Source organism: Danio rerio, chromosome 23 (genome assembly GCF_049306965.1).
Source record: "Danio rerio strain Tuebingen ecotype United States chromosome 23, GRCz12tu, whole genome shotgun sequence".
NCBI lineage: Eukaryota > Metazoa > Chordata > Actinopteri > Cypriniformes > Danionidae > Danio > Danio rerio.
The window spans coordinates 11,465,040-11,484,155 of NC_133198.1; the positions used below are offsets into that span (position 1 = coordinate 11,465,040).

At 34.6% G+C, this 19,116-nt stretch overlaps 1 protein-coding gene across 25 annotated transcripts in view; it reads left to right on the forward strand.

Moving 5' to 3' along the window:
- chl1a (cell adhesion molecule L1-like a) overlaps positions 1 to 19,116 on the forward strand; it is a 163,462-nt gene that overhangs the window by 64,824 nt on the left and 79,522 nt on the right. For 4 of the 25 annotated variants that reach the window (XR_012398375.1, XM_073938599.1, XM_073938601.1 and 1 more), the window contains exon 1: positions 13,849 to 13,960. The exons of the other annotated variants lie outside the window; for them this stretch is intronic. The gene's annotated coding sequence lies outside the window, so the exon portion shown is untranslated. Of the gene's footprint in view, positions 1 to 13,848; positions 13,961 to 19,116 lie in introns of those variants that run through there. 25 annotated transcript variants of the gene reach the window in all.

Genomic DNA, 19,116 nt, shown 5'->3' on the forward strand with positions numbered 1-19,116 from the left:
CCTCTAAATAAAGACGCGGCTCTAGTTGCTGGTGATTGTCCTGTCTCTGCAGATTTGGTAAGTGAGCGACCAGTGCTCTTTGTTTATTCAGTTCGTATTTTATTCGTATCAAACAAACTATTGCACCGAGTGTAAACACGTTAGCACTAACAGTTACAGCCAAACTATAACCTCGTGTTGGATTTTGTGACCGGAATAACACACGCGGCTTTCTGACACTACCTGCCGTGTGCATCTGTTGTGATGAGTCAGAAGGCATTGAATCCATTTGCAAGCTTTATTAAAAGCACACATACATACAATCACAAAGGGGCAATCCAGGAGACAGAACGAGGGACAGGCAAGAGTTCAAAGGCAGGCAGATATCTTACTGGTCAGAATAACAGGCTGGAGATCAGGGGCAGGCAGATGTCTTTCTTAGTCGTAGAAACAAGCACAGGGTCAGAAACACAGATCAGTCCGAAACAGGGAGTATGGAACGCTCAGAAATGACAGCCAGGCAAATCAAGACTTCGCAAGAACCAGAGCGTGAGTGTGGTATAAATACACGCGAGTTGATGAGCTGCACCTGGACTGCAATCAGTGCCAGGTAGCAGGGCTTATGGGAATTTGAGTCCGTGAGTCGAATTAGAATTCGGGCGATGGCTCCCTCTGGTGGTGCACAAGAGGATCGGCATCGCCCTCATTTACAACAGCATCTAAGTTTCCGGGAAATGCTGAGTTTTTTTTTTTCTCTCATTCGCCGTGCGGTATCAAACATTGCATGAAAAATACACGCTTAGAGCAGCTCCTCGAATCAAATATCTCGTTTGATAGGGACATGATAGGGACATGAATGAATTCCCTGAATGAAAGAGCCAAACTGCAGTTAAAGTCCACCATTTAATAATTTGGCAAATAATTCGACTACAGATGTCCATGTAAACACAGTCACATTGTCCACTGTGGTTGTGTCTTTTGACTCTGAAATTCAGCGCACACCATGCCTCTTTTCTTCCTCCGACACTCCCCTCTAAACAGAGCTGGACACGCCCACTTTTCTGACTTTTTCCAAAGTAGAGGTGTGAAAACACCCTGCTGAAACGAGAGGGTTTCATGGCCCTTTAAGCTTTAAAGTTTTTGCATTCCATAGCAAACAATATGTGTGTAACATTTTTATTTATTTTTTTTACATTAAAGGCTTAAAATGTAAACAACTTATATAAAAAAACAACCCATAATGTAAATAAGTTGTCATTTAATAAGAATATGTGAATAACTCAATTTTGACAAAAATGTCAGGTAGAACATTATAATTGTAAGGTGACGTAGTGGATGTGAAGAACACACATCATCAGATTTTGTTTAAGTATTAGGGTTAATCGAGTCTGCCACTGACTTTCTGTCTGTGATGAAAACTTTCTACTGGGATGTTTAGAATTTGGATTTTAAAACAGACTAAAGGCCTGTGCACAAAGAGGCGTTTTTTGCTCGCATTTTCTGTCAACGTTTAACGCCTCGTGACTAAATAAAGGGCATCAATGTGATCTTGCACACCAACACGCAAAACAGCAGGCGCAAAAGCGTGATTCAAAAAAAAAACAAAAAAAAAACCGCCTCATTCTCGTTTTTTTGTTTTGACGTGCCACGTCAAAACCTTTTCCGCCAAACAGATCGCCACTTTTGTTCATGTGCACGGAGCTACTGAAGTTAAAGTAAACAGCACTTGGAGGCGCTCAAGCTCAAAACTTTATTTTTTTCCTACAGTCTGTTTCATATAGTGTGTCATAAGGGTTGTTTTACCTTGAAATTTGATGCTTTTTGTAATGTCCAGACAGACAGATTTATTTTTGTGGTCCTTCATTTTTCTGTCATATCTGTAATGTTGACACCTACAGTTGAAGTCAGAATTATTAGCCCCCCTTTGATTTATTTATTTGTTTTTAATATTTACCAAATTATGTTTAACAGGGCAAGGAAATATTGTTTTTTTTCGACTAAAATAAAAGAAGTTATTAATTTTCAAACGCCATTTTAAGGACAGAATTTTTAGCCTAATTATTAGCAATTTTTTTTTCAATTGTCTGCAGAACAAACCATTGTAATACAATAACTTGCCTAATTACCCTAACCTGCCTAGTTAACCCAATTAACCTAGTTAAGCTTTTAAATGTCACTTTAAGCTATATAGAAGTGTCTTGAAAAATATCTAGTAAAAAACTATGAACTGTCATCATGGCAAAGATAAAATAAACCCATTATTAGAAAGAAGTTATATTATGTTTAGAAATGTGTTGAAAAAATTCTGCTTTCTGTTAAACAGAAATTGGGAAAAAACAAACAAACAAACAAACAAACAAACAAACAAACAAACAAACAAACAAACAGGGGGTCTACTAATTCTGACTTCAACTGGATAGGCTCACCTACACAGCTTTCAAACAATTTAAAAGAAAGACAATGGCATTGGTGCTGCCAAGTGTAATTATGCAATGGAGGAAAAGTACACAGAGTTTTACTGGTGACAAGAAAAACTATACATATTTGTAACCATTGTTGCTTTACACTCTTGTTTGTGGTGACATCTCGGATTGGTCAAAGACAAGCTATGATTGGTCAAGAAGAAACATGTAGTCTGACTTTTACTTGTCCATGACACATCAAGAATAATTTAAGCTGACACAATTACTTCACCATATATTCATAACATGCTACAGCTTTTCTGAAAGGTGTTATGATTAAAATGACACCAGAAGGTACCGCTTTAGCGTAATATCAATTCATACTGTTAACAACTAGCTTATTACCTGCCTATTAATAAGATATTGGTTGTTTATTAGAACTTATAATGTATGATTTAATTATGTGTACCTGATTCAACATTGTACATAAACTGAATTATTAACTTACTAACTGTTAATAAGCAACATACTTGTAGAAAATTGAGCTAAAAATCTCAGTTAATGGTTTTTAAATAACAATAAATGTAACTGAAACTCTATTTTTGGAATATTTCTCAATATTGCTGCTTTTTTATTGATATTTTTGCCATATCAAACGTTTTTAACCCCTTTGAGCCTAAAATCCGTCAATCTGAATTTTATCAGCATTTAAAGTTTGCTGTACTGAAAAGCATGTTGTTTAAAAATAATTTAATTTTAACATTTTGTTCCCACTATAGTTTATGCATAGATGCATAATTGGAATACAGAAGTTAGAGTAAAAATGCACACATGAGTTGCGACTTGTCCAAAAGCCTCAACATTTTTTCACACCCAAAAGCTGCCAGCATGAAACAAACAAAAGCAAAATGACAAATCATAATTGGTTTCATATGCAACTCTAACATTATGCTTGTCATAAACTTGCATACCTGTTTCTAATTGTAGGTGCTTTTGTGTTGTGGCATCCACCGTGAATGAATGTTTCTGTGTCAGTGCTTATTAGTTGTCTTTTCAGGTTTCTTGGATTCCCTTTGCTTCCTCTCTGGCTTTATTAGTGTGAGTTAAATATTTTGATGATGTCTGGAAACCTCCGGTGCGAAGGCAAAGAGTTGCGTTTTTAGTATCATGAATCATGATGAGTATATGAGCATATTTGCTTCAGTCAAAGGTCAGACGGCAGCTGTCAAAGCAGGCTAAGCCTTGTTTGCTGCATAGGACACTGGAATTTTATGAACATTTTGAAGATGAAAAGCTGTTGTAATTTGTCCTTACTGGACTCTAAATGAAAAACATATGTTGTTCATTCACAAACTTGTAAGTTATGACTCATCATTTGAAGCATCTGTTCATCATTATTATATGTCATATAAGAGGATGTATAAATAAAAAAAAAGGTTTGAGGTTGAACTTAATTTTTCCCATAACGGCTCTGTGACTTTTTGACCGCTCACTTCATACAAACAAATAAATTAATTGATAATAAAAACTATAAAAAGAAAAAAGTATTGATTATTTTTATTTTAAAATAATTTAAACTAAATGTTTTATTTCCTCCCATTCTTATTGTTTAAAAGTTTTTATCCAAGCAAAAGTTTTAAAATGTAAAATAATAATGATAATTTTCAGCATCTTTGTTGTAACCTGATTTTTTGGTGACATTTATGCATTTGGTGTACGTTTTTTTCTAATGCTACTTACATTGCATTGAAAGTTGAAAGAATTTTATCAGTTTGATAAATCAGGAATTAAACCCGCTATCTTTACTAAAACCACTGGATTTGAGCTACAGGAAGACATTTCAGAAATAATTTTAATATGTTGATTTGATACTCAAACCTTTGATTTTATGGTAACACTTTACAATAAGGTTCATTAGTTAATGAATTTACTAACATGAACTAATCATGAACAACACATGTACAGCATTTATTAATCATAATTGAACATTTAGTAATGCATTATTAACATCCAAGTCCATGCTTGTTAACATTAGTTAATGCACCATGAGTTAACATGAACTAACAATGAACTACACTGTAAAAATAAAAATCATAAAAAAAGGTCAAATGACTGGCAGCTACGGCTGCCAAACAAAAACAGTATTACGGTAAAATTTCTTTGTTGAAATAAAGTGCAAAAAATAGTAAATGTACAGATATTTTCATTAAAATGTTTACAGAAAAACACTGTTATTTTACATACTTTTCCTAGATTATTACGATCAAATCTGTTCAATGAAGTTACACACTAAGTGCGCTCAAATGCACCTGTTCCAGATTCCGCTGATTGCACACACACAGTCGGAGGATCGTTATGAACTGATTACATGCACTTTAAAAGCAGCATAGACCAATTGCTTAGTCTTGTTTTACTGTTACTGTGTACGTTATGACGCGTTTCTCTTCTTTTGCCTTGCTTTGTTTGTTAATTGTTTACGTTGTTTGCTGCCAGGACTGACCATTTGACTGTTATTTGACCATGACTTGCTAGTATTTGCTAGTATGACTTGCTAGTATTTAATTTGATTCTCTGGGATAGTGTCTAAAGTGTTGACATAACAGGTGATTTTGCTGACATTTTAATATTGTAAGGCTAAACGGCATGAAATGCCACCCGTCTACAGTGATATCTCCCTACAGCATTACAGTATATTACAGGCTACAGTATTTTTCTGATGCAATCTGGATATCATAATAATTAACCTTGAAAAAAGCAGCACAAACACTACCAGATTGTTGCTGTGTTTGCGATAAGAAAAAACACATGCAGGAATTTCTTCTTTCTCTCTAACTACAGCACTACAACAAACAAAAGAGAGAGATAAACTTTGAATGTGCTAGGTTATTCCTTCTCTAAGGGCTTATTATGCGTTTTGTCACCATTTTTTGGATGCAACATCAACCATCTTTAGTCTTCTCAATGGCAGGCTCATGGCCGCTCACGCGCCATCTCTCAGAAATTATAAATATTTAAAAATAGGCACTATCCTTATAAATGAAGTGCATAGTTGCAATCTAAACAACTACAGTCTCGCCCAAAAAAGCCATAAAAGCACATTATGTTGCCCTGAAGCAGCAATATTTGTCAAACTGTAGTTGTCCCCTGCTTGTTGCCACTTGTGGGCAACAAGTAATACACAAGGGTGAAGGGTTAAGAGGCTGGACGAGTGCTGTTACTGGCAGAATATTGCACGGCTATCAGCCAGTCAGATTCAAGAACCAGAAAGAACTGTTGTGTATACATGTATATGATTTTGGTTTATATTGACATGATAGCATCATGCAGTTGCTGCAGATTTGTCGACTGCACATTCATGATTCAAATCTCCTGTTCCACCAAATCCCAGTGATGTTGAGAAATGGATTGAGAAATGGATTTGAGTATAGTATCATGTACAGTGTACAATGTTTGAACTCATTGTCATGTTCAAGAAACCAGTCTGAGATGATTTCAATAGATCAGCAGTTTCTGAAATACTTAGAGCAGCACCAACAACCATGCCACATATTTATTATTTATCATCTTTGTCTTTGAACCTCATTTCACCTGATATAAGACCCTAACACAAGGGTGTCCAAACTCAGTCCTGGAGGGCCGGTGTCCTGCATATTTTAGTTCCAACCCCAATTAAACTCACCTGAATTGGCTAATCAAGCTCTTTGTAGGAATACTAGAATCTTCCAGGCAGGTTTGTTGGAGGAAGTTGGAGCAAAACTATGCAGGACACAAGTTTGGACACTGCTGCCCTAATATAACCAAGTTTTGACCAAGACTGTAACACAGACATTCCAGATATGATCCAATTGAAGAAGACACAGCATTGGACAATTCTTTAGGAAACAAGCAAAATAAAACATTAGTCTGGGGAGGATTTATAAGTCTAAAAAATAGCTATAGTGGCAACAAGTTTACTCTCTTTTTAGGTAAAGTCAACTAATCTTTTTCGCAGTGTAACTTGCAATATTGTATCTAAATTAGAATCCTCTACTAAACACACTACTTACTACTAAGCTATTCAGCTTTAACTTTTTGATTGCAAATTGTTATACAAAAGTGATATATCACAATAATTTGTCCTCATTGTCCTAGTAGTAAAGTCTACTACTGTAGCTAGTCTGTATACATTGCTGTATATGCAAAGTAAAACCTTTAGGATGTCAGGTGAAGTGTCAGCGGTTTGATTTTGCTTTCTCTGTATGTCTAGTTCACATCCATGAATTGTTGCATTATGTACTGTATGCTCAGCTGTAAAGTGACTTTGTCCTTCACTGTTATTAAAGCTGTTTGTACTTTCTACAAGCCATATGGCGGTAGACAGTATTAAGTACAACAGGTGAGCCGAACAAAGCACAAAATGACAAAGCCGTGAAGAAAAATCATAGTTTTATATTTGTTAGTTATCATAATGATCAATCAATGTATGTAATAGACACTTTCAGCAAATGATTTTTTTTATTAACAAGCAATTGTATGTTTTGTCTAAGCACAAAATGCAATCTTCATTCATCTGCCGACCCGATAAGACAGCATTAGGGCTTAAGACAATTGTCTTCATTATCCTAAGAGGATTGTCACTGTTGACACACTGCATGCTACTATCGCTAATCAAAGAAGTTTCCTACTCGAGTGCTCATCCAGCCACTCCTTCCTGTTTACAAATGATTATAGGAGGATAAAATGATTTTCTAAGCTTTGTTTTCTTTTATTTGAATCTTTCCAGACTGTTTTGTTTGGTTGTCTATGCAGGAATTCCAGCACTTAGACTATTCTTTATGAACTTATGAACTGACAAATGAAATTTCCTTGACCTTTCAGTGAGTTCATTGGATTATAAAAGCTTCCTTTTAGTTTCAGAGCTCAAAAGCTTGTCATTAACTTATACAAAATATGAAGCAAAAAACTAAATAAATAAAATAAATATGTTGCTCACTTTAACTTTTGTTGAACCAATTTAACTAGCAAGTGTCATGGGGGCGCAGTGGGTAGCATGATCGCCTCACAGCAAGAAGGTCAGGCGTAAAACATATGCTGGACAGCAAATAGGTAAAACATATGCAGGATTAGTTGGTGATTTATTTCTCTGTCGCAACCCCTGATTAATAAAAGGGACTAAGCTGGAAAAAATAAATGAAAGAATTAATTAATTTAACTTGCATCAATTAACCCTAAAAAATTAAGACTTCGAGTTCAAATTTGTTTAATTAAAAAAAATAATAATAAAATGAAACCTTTTTCATTTTTATAAATTACGTTGAAATAATGTAAAAAAATAGTTTTCATGACTTTTAATTATATAATATTTTTTGTATAAAAAAGCTTATGTTTAACTCAATCTGCTAAAACCACAGGTTGTGAAATTAGCTGTTTGGTTACAAAATAGCGCCTTCTCAGATTAAGATCAACACCAACTTCTACATCACTGCCTGTGTGCTCTTCCCATTAATTCACACACAGGTATACACAGAAACCAAAGAAAAGATGCTCTTAAGTCAATAAAATTATTTTTAGTAAGACTTATGAGTATCGAGTTCCTTACTTTTTAGGGACCGTCAGAATTACCTCAATACCACAGAGTAACATCTTGTATATTGGTACCAAATTTCAATACTTTAAAATTGATTTGGATATCTTCTGAAAAAAACAAAAAAAACAAACATGATTTTTTTTTCTAGCAAAAACTGATAATTGATTAAGAACTTTGAGGATGCAGCAATGAGCCTCATATATTGGCATGAAATTGTTCATCTGCAACTGAAAACTGTTTATTTATTTTGTTTTGTTGTGATTTTAAGAATTTGACTCTGTAAAAAACAAAACTGAAAAAAAATGTATTATGTAATTTTGTTAAAACTTGATTGAAAATTGATTAAATCGGTATCAAAAATAGTATTGTTTAGGAACCAGATTTGAATTCAAATTACTAATATTCACATCGGTATTGAAAATTTCGAAAATAAGTATCATCCTTTGCACCTCCGCCTTTCTTACCTCAATATTAGGAAACAGTGGATAAGCTTCATTATCACTGAGGTTTCAGGCCACATCAGTAAGTACTTGGTTTCTTTGTTTACTTTAACCAAATATTTGTTTAAAAAAGGTATAATTTAACACCAGCTATTTTTAAAAAAGTATGACAATATGTGCCAACTATATTGGATCAGACTGTAATGTTACACAACACAAGTGTGAAAAATGGTTTTTATTACATCTATTATTCTACTTTTGGTAAAACTTTGGTTTAAGTACCAATTCCCCCTATTAACTACTGGCTTATTAACTGCTTATTATTAATATATTGGCTGTTAATTAGTACTAATAAAGTATGATCTTATTCTACATGTAACGAGGAGACTGACATGGAGGGATCCATTATGCAGTATTTATTGCTCAAGCACTTATTCACACACACAATATGCACTAACGTGCAAACACACAACAACAACAGTCTATGATGAATAAAGACTGGCGATGAATAGACACAGGGAGAATTACCAGCCATAGATCGAGGGCAGGCTGCTAGTATCAGAGTCCGTGAACCAGGCGTGGGTCGTGGGCAGGTAGCGAACATCAGAGTCCGTATAACAGGCGTGGTTCGTGTGCAGGCAGCGAGTATCAGAGTCCGTATACAAGGCATGGGTCGTGGGCAGGCAGAAGGCGAAGCAGAGTCAAGAAACAGGCTGGAGTAATACACAAGGAGTCAGGCAGGAATAACGCTCTGAAATGCTGGCCGGGGCTAAACAAGACTTCGCACAGAATGAGCGTTTGGTGCTGGCTTATAAAGGGTACGTGGGTCATTAGCGGGATTCAGTTCAGGTGTGCATGATCAGGGTAAATGGATGATGTAAAGCTTAGAATTCCGGAGATGGTGGCCTCTGCTGGCCAGCGAGGGGAATGACTGGGACCGAGTCGGTGACACTACATCTCTAATCCTACCCAATACCTAAAGCCAACTTCTACCTTACTTATTTGTCCCAGTCAGTTATTGTATTGATTGAATATCCGTGTATAAGACTTATAAGACTGTACATGATCTGATTCCACAGTACTCAACTGAACTTTTAATGCCTTACACACCATGTCGTAATCTATGTTATTCACTGAGTGGTCTTTTAGCTGTCCCCAAGAAACTGCTTCAATCTAGGGGTGACAGAGCATTTTCATTTAATTCCACAAAGCTGTATACTCTCCCAGTAGACAATAGGGAAACAAATTACTATTAAAAACATTTTATTTTACGATTGTTTTTATATGATTATTCATTTAAAATGGTTTACATTGCTTTTATATAAGGTAATTGTATTTTTTGCAATGTAGTTGTTTTATTCCTGAGTGCTTTTTTTTATTGTGTTGTATTGCTTGTAAAGCGCTTTGAGTAAGCATTTTTTTTATACTTTTGACAAATAATTGTAGCTCAGTAAACTAGTAATTGCATAAAAATAATAATAATAGATATTATAATAATAATGGTTGTTGTTTATAGAGCTAAACTTATTAGTTAAAGGTTTGTTTATAGTGAGAATTTCCTAAATCGCAGCAGTTTTAATCTATGAAGAAATTGACTAGCAAACACACATGCTGAAGTTACATCACACAACTGTCCTTTCACTCTTTTTTGCACAACTGTTATTATCACCAGTGGGCATTACAATCCACCTTGTCCAGTTAAATTGCATGCATGTGTTTCAACAGTTGGGGTCAAAACAGGGCAGAAAAAATGAAATAAAATCGCCTATTAATTATAAATTAATGTTTTTTATATAAATAATATCTTGATAAGTGGGTTTCTGTTCAAAAAAAAAAAAAACACTGTTAAACCCTATAAGTTAAAGTAACACAAAGCGTTTCAGGAAACCCGTTGCAACAGACCATTCAAGTTCAAAAACAGACACTAATGAGTGCTGTGAACTTAATCTATTTAGTGCCATTTCAAAATTTGAAAATCAATTGTGTATACTGTCAAGTGGCCTAATGGGTAAAATGTTGGGATCCAAAGGTCACAGGTTCAAGTCAATGTGCCAGTTGGTATTGTTGGTGGAGAGAGTGAATAAATGTCCACCGCAATGACACGGCTGAGATAATTGACTTAAGCAAGGCACCAAACCTCCAACTGCACCCTGGTCCAGGTGTGTGTGTTCACTGGTGTAAGTTGCCTTGGACAAAAGGTATTTAGCCTAATAATTTTGTTTTCTTTCCATAATTTACAGTTACACCAGCCAAAGAGAAACTAACTTGAGAAATTATCTTAAAGAGCCCTAGTAAAGCATTTGCTGCTCTCATCAATGGTGCTGTTTAAGGGGCCGATCACACCGAACACGCTTTTATCTCCATAATCTCCATAGTTGTCTTGACAACATAAACACTGTGGAAACCTCAACGAAAACCCCACCTCTGCTTTAATTTGATTAGAGAATGAAAAAGATGTGACAGAAGTAGATGTGACAGACTTTTTCTGCTCAGAGTTGACTTTTTTCAACTGTGAGCGCTCAGAGCGTAATGGCAAGATCAGCCCCATGTGTCAACCATTTCGGTGTCAACCCATAATGCTGCATTCACACCCGACTTGGATAGAGCATCAATTGCGAGTTATTTACATCTTAAGTCAGTGCAAAGACATGAATAGACATCTTGTGGTGCAATACGAGTGAATAATGAGGTGAGAATTAAGCGATTCACACAAATGAAACAACGCAAGTTGAGCTTCTTTGCTCGTTTAATGCATTTCACAGGAATCTCTCAAATTGGAAAATCTGAACTTCAGACATTCGTGCCACGTTAATCAATCACAAGCTTGCTCTTGTAGGGGAGTGATTATGACATAGTGCCTGTTGTTGGTGTCCTGAGGGAAATCTGACACCAGACAACAGTTCATCAAACTGGGCTTGGATCAGTCTGAAGCACAGCTGAAAGTCACCATCATCCAAGTATAGTTTCTGGAGAAGTTAAAAAACCCACAGAGCTGGGTGCACCTCTGAAAGGATCTTGTGGACTAGACAAAACAAATGGACCCTGGTTTTAGCCTTCCTAAAGCACAAAAACACAGCTATTCTCTTCCATGTTAGCCTTTAACCCACAAAGTTAGAATCACCCGGCAGACTGAAACCCTGCCCATGACACGAATCCGCATCTATTGTGAGGTGAATTTGACGCGTGAATGAAGCGAATTTGACCCATGAACTCAAAATGTTTAATTTACATGTAGCGCAATATATTCACACGTTGCGCGTCTCGTGTGAACACAGCATAACAAAATGATTATTTTCAGTGAACCTTGCAAAAGGGTTTTATAGACATTAAGCTGGGGTGCGTTTCCCAAACAACGACGTAACTCGCGGCTGAACTATCATAGTATGATGCATCGTTTGGGAAAAGAACTATGTAGTGATGAGTGTTTCCCAAAACCCGTAGTTTCTCTGTCGCAGATCCATCGCTAGAACCACATTAGTTATAACGTAAAACGCCCACAATGATGCTATAAACTAGGTGGAATAACAACTTCTTTAGAAAAAAACCCATCATTTCTTTGTGCAAATTATATCATTTTACACGCACACGCATTTAAAATAAAATCCAATATTAAATTTAGTAAAAACATACACTCCCATTTTTCTATTAACTGAAATATATGTAAATTATTGAGAAGTTGAACATTACATATTCTATTCTAAAGCATATCACTTACAAGCTAACACGTATTCTAATATCAAATAAATAAATAAATAAATAAATAAATAATGAGGCTATTTATTATAAAATGAAATGTAATATTTATTATTTATTAGAAATGTAAATATCATACTTTAATAATAATAATAATAATAATATTAATAACAATGATAATAATAATAATAATAATAATAATTATTATTATTATTATTATTATTATTATTATTATTATTATTATTATTATTAAGTAGGATATTGTTTATTTATTTTAAATTTTACTGAAAAGTCTACCTTTTACATTTTGACACATGTAAATCACTGCAGAAAGTTCTAACCGGCAGGCCCATGTCATATACAGTACAGATTCTTAACAATTTACTTACTATAAATTAAAAGAATTAACGTATGCTTTTTGTTTCCACAAGCTTTAGAGACATAACATAAATTCTGCTTTTAAAGAATAGGTCACCTATAGCTTTCGTCATGATGCTGTGTTGAAAATGACATCAATGTTTTCAAAATGCACTACTAAGGGAGCACAATTGTAAACATGAAGATCGCTAAAACTGAACTGTAAAAATAGTTTGAAAGCAAATTACACCTAAGACATATGACCTTAATACTTTTTTTTATTTTTATAATTCCAGCTTTGAATGTTAAAATGTTCTAAATAAATAGGGCATAGGGGGATAAGTGGGAATAGAACCCAGCAGGAACTATGTTTCTAATTACAGCTCCAGAGCTGTAGTTGCGAGTGCTCAAGTTTGCGATGGAGTTTGTGAATGTGTGTTAGAGCGACGGATTTAGGAAACGGCAAATCAACAAGCTATGTTTGTAACGACGGAACTTGCGACCTTAGTTGGCTAATGATGGTTTTGGGAAACGCACCCCAGGTTAGTAATAGGTGAAGCTGTTAATACTGTTAGTTCAGTTGCTTATTGATCTTTTGCTGAGATTTTGAGAGATTTAATGGGTTTTATTGGTTTAAGGTTGTGACTAAAGTCAGCTGTAATTTTGCTTTTTTGATTTAGTGTTCTGTGTAATATAGTCTCTGTAGTGATTTTAGCGATTCAATTCCAGTAAATTCCAGTAAATTATGAGTAGGCCCACATAGACTCTGTGCATGCAGAAAGATGTATTTACTTGTGTAAATGTGTGTACATTTATATTTATTCAGTTTTTAAATTCATTTCACTAATATTGTTGTAATATAATAACAATATTAAAATGTTCATATTATTTATTTACAATACAGTTTGTGGAGTAATATTTTATGAGAAACTTGCTTTGTTTACCAAGTAAAGTGGATCTAATTGGATTTGCATTGTAAACTTTAAATAAAAGTTAAAAATGTATTAGTTGTTTCATATATTACGTTTTTGTCCTCCTAAAATCATTCTGCAAACATAAATCCAAAGATTTTTTTACAAAATGCTCTGCAGAAATATCAAACAAATATCTGCAGATTCTTTTTGGCCCTTATTCTGAGTTGACTATAAACTCATTTCATTTAGTAAATTTTTAATTACTAGGTTTTACAGTGTACAAAATAACTAAAGTAGCCAGTTCATGACCTCGTTAATAGTTTGTGAATGGCATCGGCGGATCAGGCTTTGTTTGAATCTTAGTCTAAGGTTTAGTGAGACCCCTATCCCACTGAGAAGCTTTACTGACATATGTCTCCTCAGCGAATCCCCTTTAGTGCTTTACTGGAGCTGCCGGAGCTTGTTTTCAGACTCTCCCTCTCTCTCTGTGAGTGTGTAGGAATTTGAGGAGCAAGCCGAGAGTTTGGAAGCTCAGTCTGAATGGTGTTTAACACTACCTTATACCTCAGGGAATTACTGTCTTGGCTGCGTGTGAATGAGAGTGTGTCCGTAAGTAAAGTTTCCGTGTTCTGTTAAGCTATTTGTTTAATGGTTTCAAAGCGCAGTGACAGGGATGCAAATGAGAGAGGTGTAACCGCGAGCATCAGCAGTTTTCTCTGATATCTTTCTCTAGAATTAATGGATGAAGTTTCCCAGTCATGTGCTTGAGTGAATTTGTCTTGCCCGGGCTCATTGTTTGATTAACTTGTTGTTTTTAATTTGCTCATTTGTAATGGATGTGTAAATAATTACAGTGTGGATGTTTTTGGTGCTGCTAAAGACGGCACAGCTGCAACTGTGTCTTTTGCAAAGGGTCAGAAGTTTCCTCTGTGTTGTGTTGAGAAGTGTTGCCGCTTGTTAGGGTCTGGAGAGGTCACCAGACTACAACTCTTTAAGCTGGAGATACACAGGTCAAAGGTGTGAAGTGTACTAGCTAGTTTACTTGCTTCATAACACTGGAATACAACAAGGATGTAATTCTGTTGGTTTCTACAAGCTTATTATTAAAACAAATCTCTTTTTTAAATTGGTTAAAATTACTGATATATTATGATTAAAGTGTTTTCAAATAAAAAGCGTGCATATATAGGTGCTTGCAGATGCAAATACTTTAATTATAGTGATATATGTAATAAGCAACATTTAAGTACACCATTTAAATACACCCAGTTATAAAATGTTGCAAGAATAAAAATATGAAGTTGAACTGATATAAGCTGAACAACTGTTCTTGCTTAGATATGGATAGGATAATAAACAAATCCAGCAAAAATTACAATCAGGAGCCAAGTTTGGACATACAAAACAAGCAAGCAAACAAACAAACTAGTTAAGATACACAAACAAGAAAAAACATTCCAACAACTAAAATATGCAAGTAAGCAAACAAACAAAGTTCAAATAGACAAACAAAGAAACAAGTTAAAATAAACAAACAAACAAACACGTTGAGATACATAAACAAGAAAAAAACATACAAAGAAGTTAAAATATACAAGTAAGCCAACATAGTTAAAATACACAAACAAAAAAACAAATTAAAATAAACAAACAAGCAAGCAAACAAACGCAAAAACATACAAAATATGCAAACAAACAAGTTAAAATACACAAACAAACAAACAAACAAGTTAAAATACACAAACAAACAAACAAGTTAAAATACACAAGTAAATAAACTTACAAACAAGCAAGCAAGCAAACAAACAAACAAGTAAAAATGTACAAAAAACAAGCAAGCAAGCAAATAAACAAACATGTTACGATACACAAACAAGAAAAACATACAAACGCGTTAAAATTTGCAAGTAAGCAAACAAACAAACAAAGGTAAAATACACAAACAAACAAACAAGTTAAAATGTACAAGGAAATAAACTCACAAACAAGCAAGCAAAGAAACAAATAAAAATGTACAAAAAACAAGCAAGCAAGCAAATAAACAAACACGTTAAGATACACAAACAAGAAAAACATACAAACAAGTTAAAATATGCAAGCAAACAAACAAATAAACAAAGTTAAAATACACAAACAATAACAAAAAAAAAATACACAAAGAAATAAACTAACAAACATGCAAGCAACTATACACTATAAAAAGCTGGGTTCCACACAATTCATACTTGTTGTCCCAACACAAAATAATTAAGTTAACTTAAGTTTAAGTGTATTGATTTCAAAACAATTAAGTTGTCATAAAACAAATATCATGAATTGTGTTGTCTTAGCTTGTTTTAAATAAGTAGTTTAAACAAGGATATCACTTTATATTGATAGTCCCTTTAATGCATTTTGTGGAATTTAAGTTACATTGCACCTACCTGCTAAGTTTTAGTAGACTGTAAGGTTGTGGGTTAGGGTTAATGTAAGTTTACATGCATTTGCAAAGTTTCTTATAGTCAGTTAAATGTCTGTTGAAGGAGCAGTATCAAAACGAGTTATTATATATTAATTAGTTGTACAGTTGCTGCTTGGAATTTTTTCAGTAAGGATGAATTCAGCAATGACTGCCATCCCGGCTCTCAAAAGGGATGAGCACTGTTCATTCAAAGGTTTTATATATATAAATGTAACAAAAACAATACTGAAAAATAATTAATCTGGGTTTTAAAACTGTTTTCAACATGGATATATTTGAGCAACAAAACACCCTACACTCTCAGAAATAAAGGTACACCAGATGTCACTAGGGTGGTATCTTTTCAAAAGGTACAAATTTGTACCTAAAAGGTTCATATTAATACCTCAAGGGTACATATTAGTATGATAGTGTTCCTATTAATTTTATTAGGTACTAATATATACATTTGAGGTACCAATATGGACCCTTTAAGTACAAATGTGTACCTTTCGAAAAGGTACCACCCCAGTGACAACTCGTGTCCCTTTATTTCTGAGAGTGTATAAGAATTCTCAATGATAGAAGACTGGATTATTGATATTGAAAATTCAGCTTTGACATGCAATGAATATTTCAAAACATATTCAAATATAAAACACAATTTATTTCATATATATTTCACAATAAATACAGTCTCGTTAAAAATAATTTTAAAAATGTACATAATTAATTCATTTATTTTTCATTTCGGCTTACTCTCTGATATATCAGAGGTCACCACAGCGAAATGAAACACCACCTATTCTTGCATATGCCCCTCCAGCTGCAACCCAGTATTGGGAAACACCCATACACCCTGACATTTACACATGCATTGATACACTACAGCCACTTTTGTTCACCTAATTCTCCTATACCACGTCTTTGGGCTTTTTGGAAAACCCACAGGAACACAAGGAGAACATGCAAACTCTACACAGAAACGCCAGCTGACTGACAGTGCTAACCACTGAGGCACCGTGCCGCGTAATTTACATAATGTTTTACCCAAAACACTATTCTTCTATTTATCACAATTAGTGATAAACCCTTATAAATAAACAGATAAATTAACAAATGAGTTAAAAATAATAAAAAAATTGCACAAAATAGCCAGTGTTATTTTGTTAAATTTAGGGCTCTATTTTGACGGTCCATGCGCAGAGCGCAAAACGCATGGCGCAAACGCTTTCAGGGCATGTCAGGACGCATTTTTGCTAATTTAAGGACGGGAAAGCTGCCTTGCGCTGCGGCGCATGTTCTAAAAGGGTTGAGTTTATTTTCTTAATGAGTTATAGGTGTGTTTTGAGAATAAACCAATTAGAATCTCATCTCCCATTCCCTTTAAGAGTCAGCTGCGTCGCGCCAAGAGCGCATTCGCTATTTACAGGACGCAAAGTAAGTCTAAGTGGAAAAAATGAGCATTTCACAAGCAAACAGTTAACAGTTAACAGTTTTTTAACAGAAAACTGTTAAACAGAGCATCTACTGCGTAAGAATGAGAGATAATGGATCACTTTCATTTTCGCTCTTGGATAGGGAAACCTTTACACACAGACATCAATTAGTCTATAAATAAATACTTTTGTTTGTTAAGCGCAAATATTCGTTTCAAAACTATTTCTAAATTCAGTTCTAATTTCCAGCAAACGAATAAATGAATAATAATAACAAAATGTGCTCAAAAACCTGAGTTATATCCTAAAACACATGCTGTGCCCCATATGGTTTAAAACCTGACAGGTGGGCAAATCTAAGCTTAATTTTAATAAAACAAATATAAATATGGATAAAATAAATAATATTGCTAATAATAATAATATTATAAAAAAGCAAATTGTTTTGAATGAACTGAAAAAGCCTCCCGAGATGAAGAAGACATAAAAGCAGTGGTTTTTCATGTTTATGTAGGCTAGAAAATAATATGTTTTGTAATATTTTAATCCTTTATATTTATATCCTATATCTATTCGTATTATATACTATATATATATCCTTAATATTTACATTTTTTCATATGTAAAGATATTTGCCTATTGCTCTCTTGTGCGTATTAAGCAGTGTGTAAGCGCCGGAGTTTAGACCGGGTTTGTTTTGGTCTAATAAAAAATCTATTATAGATTCTAAAAATAGCAATGCGCCAGCGGTCCGCCTCAGAACGCCTTCCTTTTTAGACCAGAACACCTATGGGCGCAAAAATGAGCGCCAATGCATTTGCTATTTAAACAGCGTAGCGCAACGCCTCAAAACGACTCTTGCGCCAAGCTGAAACTACCAAAAGACTACTGCGCCACGCCTTGCGCCACACGGCGCCGGGTATATGATAGGGCCCTTAAAGTTGCAGTAGGTGATCTAATCGGTTAACATATTAGTTTTGGACGGCAGGGGCGGACTGTGTTTTAAAGCCAAGCCTCCTGAAATCGCGAACGCGCCCATTGCGACACGACAGCTAACAACCCACTAGTTCATGTCATTCGCAAGTTAGCAGATTATGTAGTGGTTGGCCCGGCAGTGTGCAGGAATTTCACTTATTACTAAGCCATACTTACATGCTATTTCAGAGTGGATATTCAGAGTAGCATGGAAAACAATGTAGGGAGCATGTCATATGCTGTCATTGTTCAAAAATGACCCAATGTGAATTTAAAAGCTACTTCAGCTCAATAAAGCAGGCTAGGCAGAATAGTGCATATTTACTGATGTTTTGTTGTTAAACTAAATATAAATCTACATTATCTATGCTGTAAAAGGACCTTATGAAACTGAAAATACAATCTTTCACCAGGAGATTTCAGTGGCTGAACAACACTTCTGTGCATAAACCCATTTGTAACAACTCATACTACATCAGCTCTGCCTGAAGCTAAAATAGTTTTAAAACAGAACATTACCTGTCTAACAGAAATACTTAAGCCATGGTGTCACCCTTACTTGCAAAAGTAACTCCAGTATTGATTCCGGAGTTTAAAAAGTTTTAATTCATCGAGAATATCGAGATATAATAAATACAGAGAATATACAGAAATCGAAATATTAGGGGATGTCGGCCCGACAATATTTAATTGGATGGACATTTTTTTTATGCCTTATCCAGAATATAAAAATACATATAAACATATCTTGATCATTTTTTTTAATCATTACCATTGGACTGTGAAGAGACTTTCAACCAGCACAACAAATAATGTTTCAGAAGACAATCACTACTGCACCTTTAAGTGTCATACTTGTTACAAGCTCTCTATAAAATTTATAATGTTCAAGTTTCAATCATTTTTTTTAG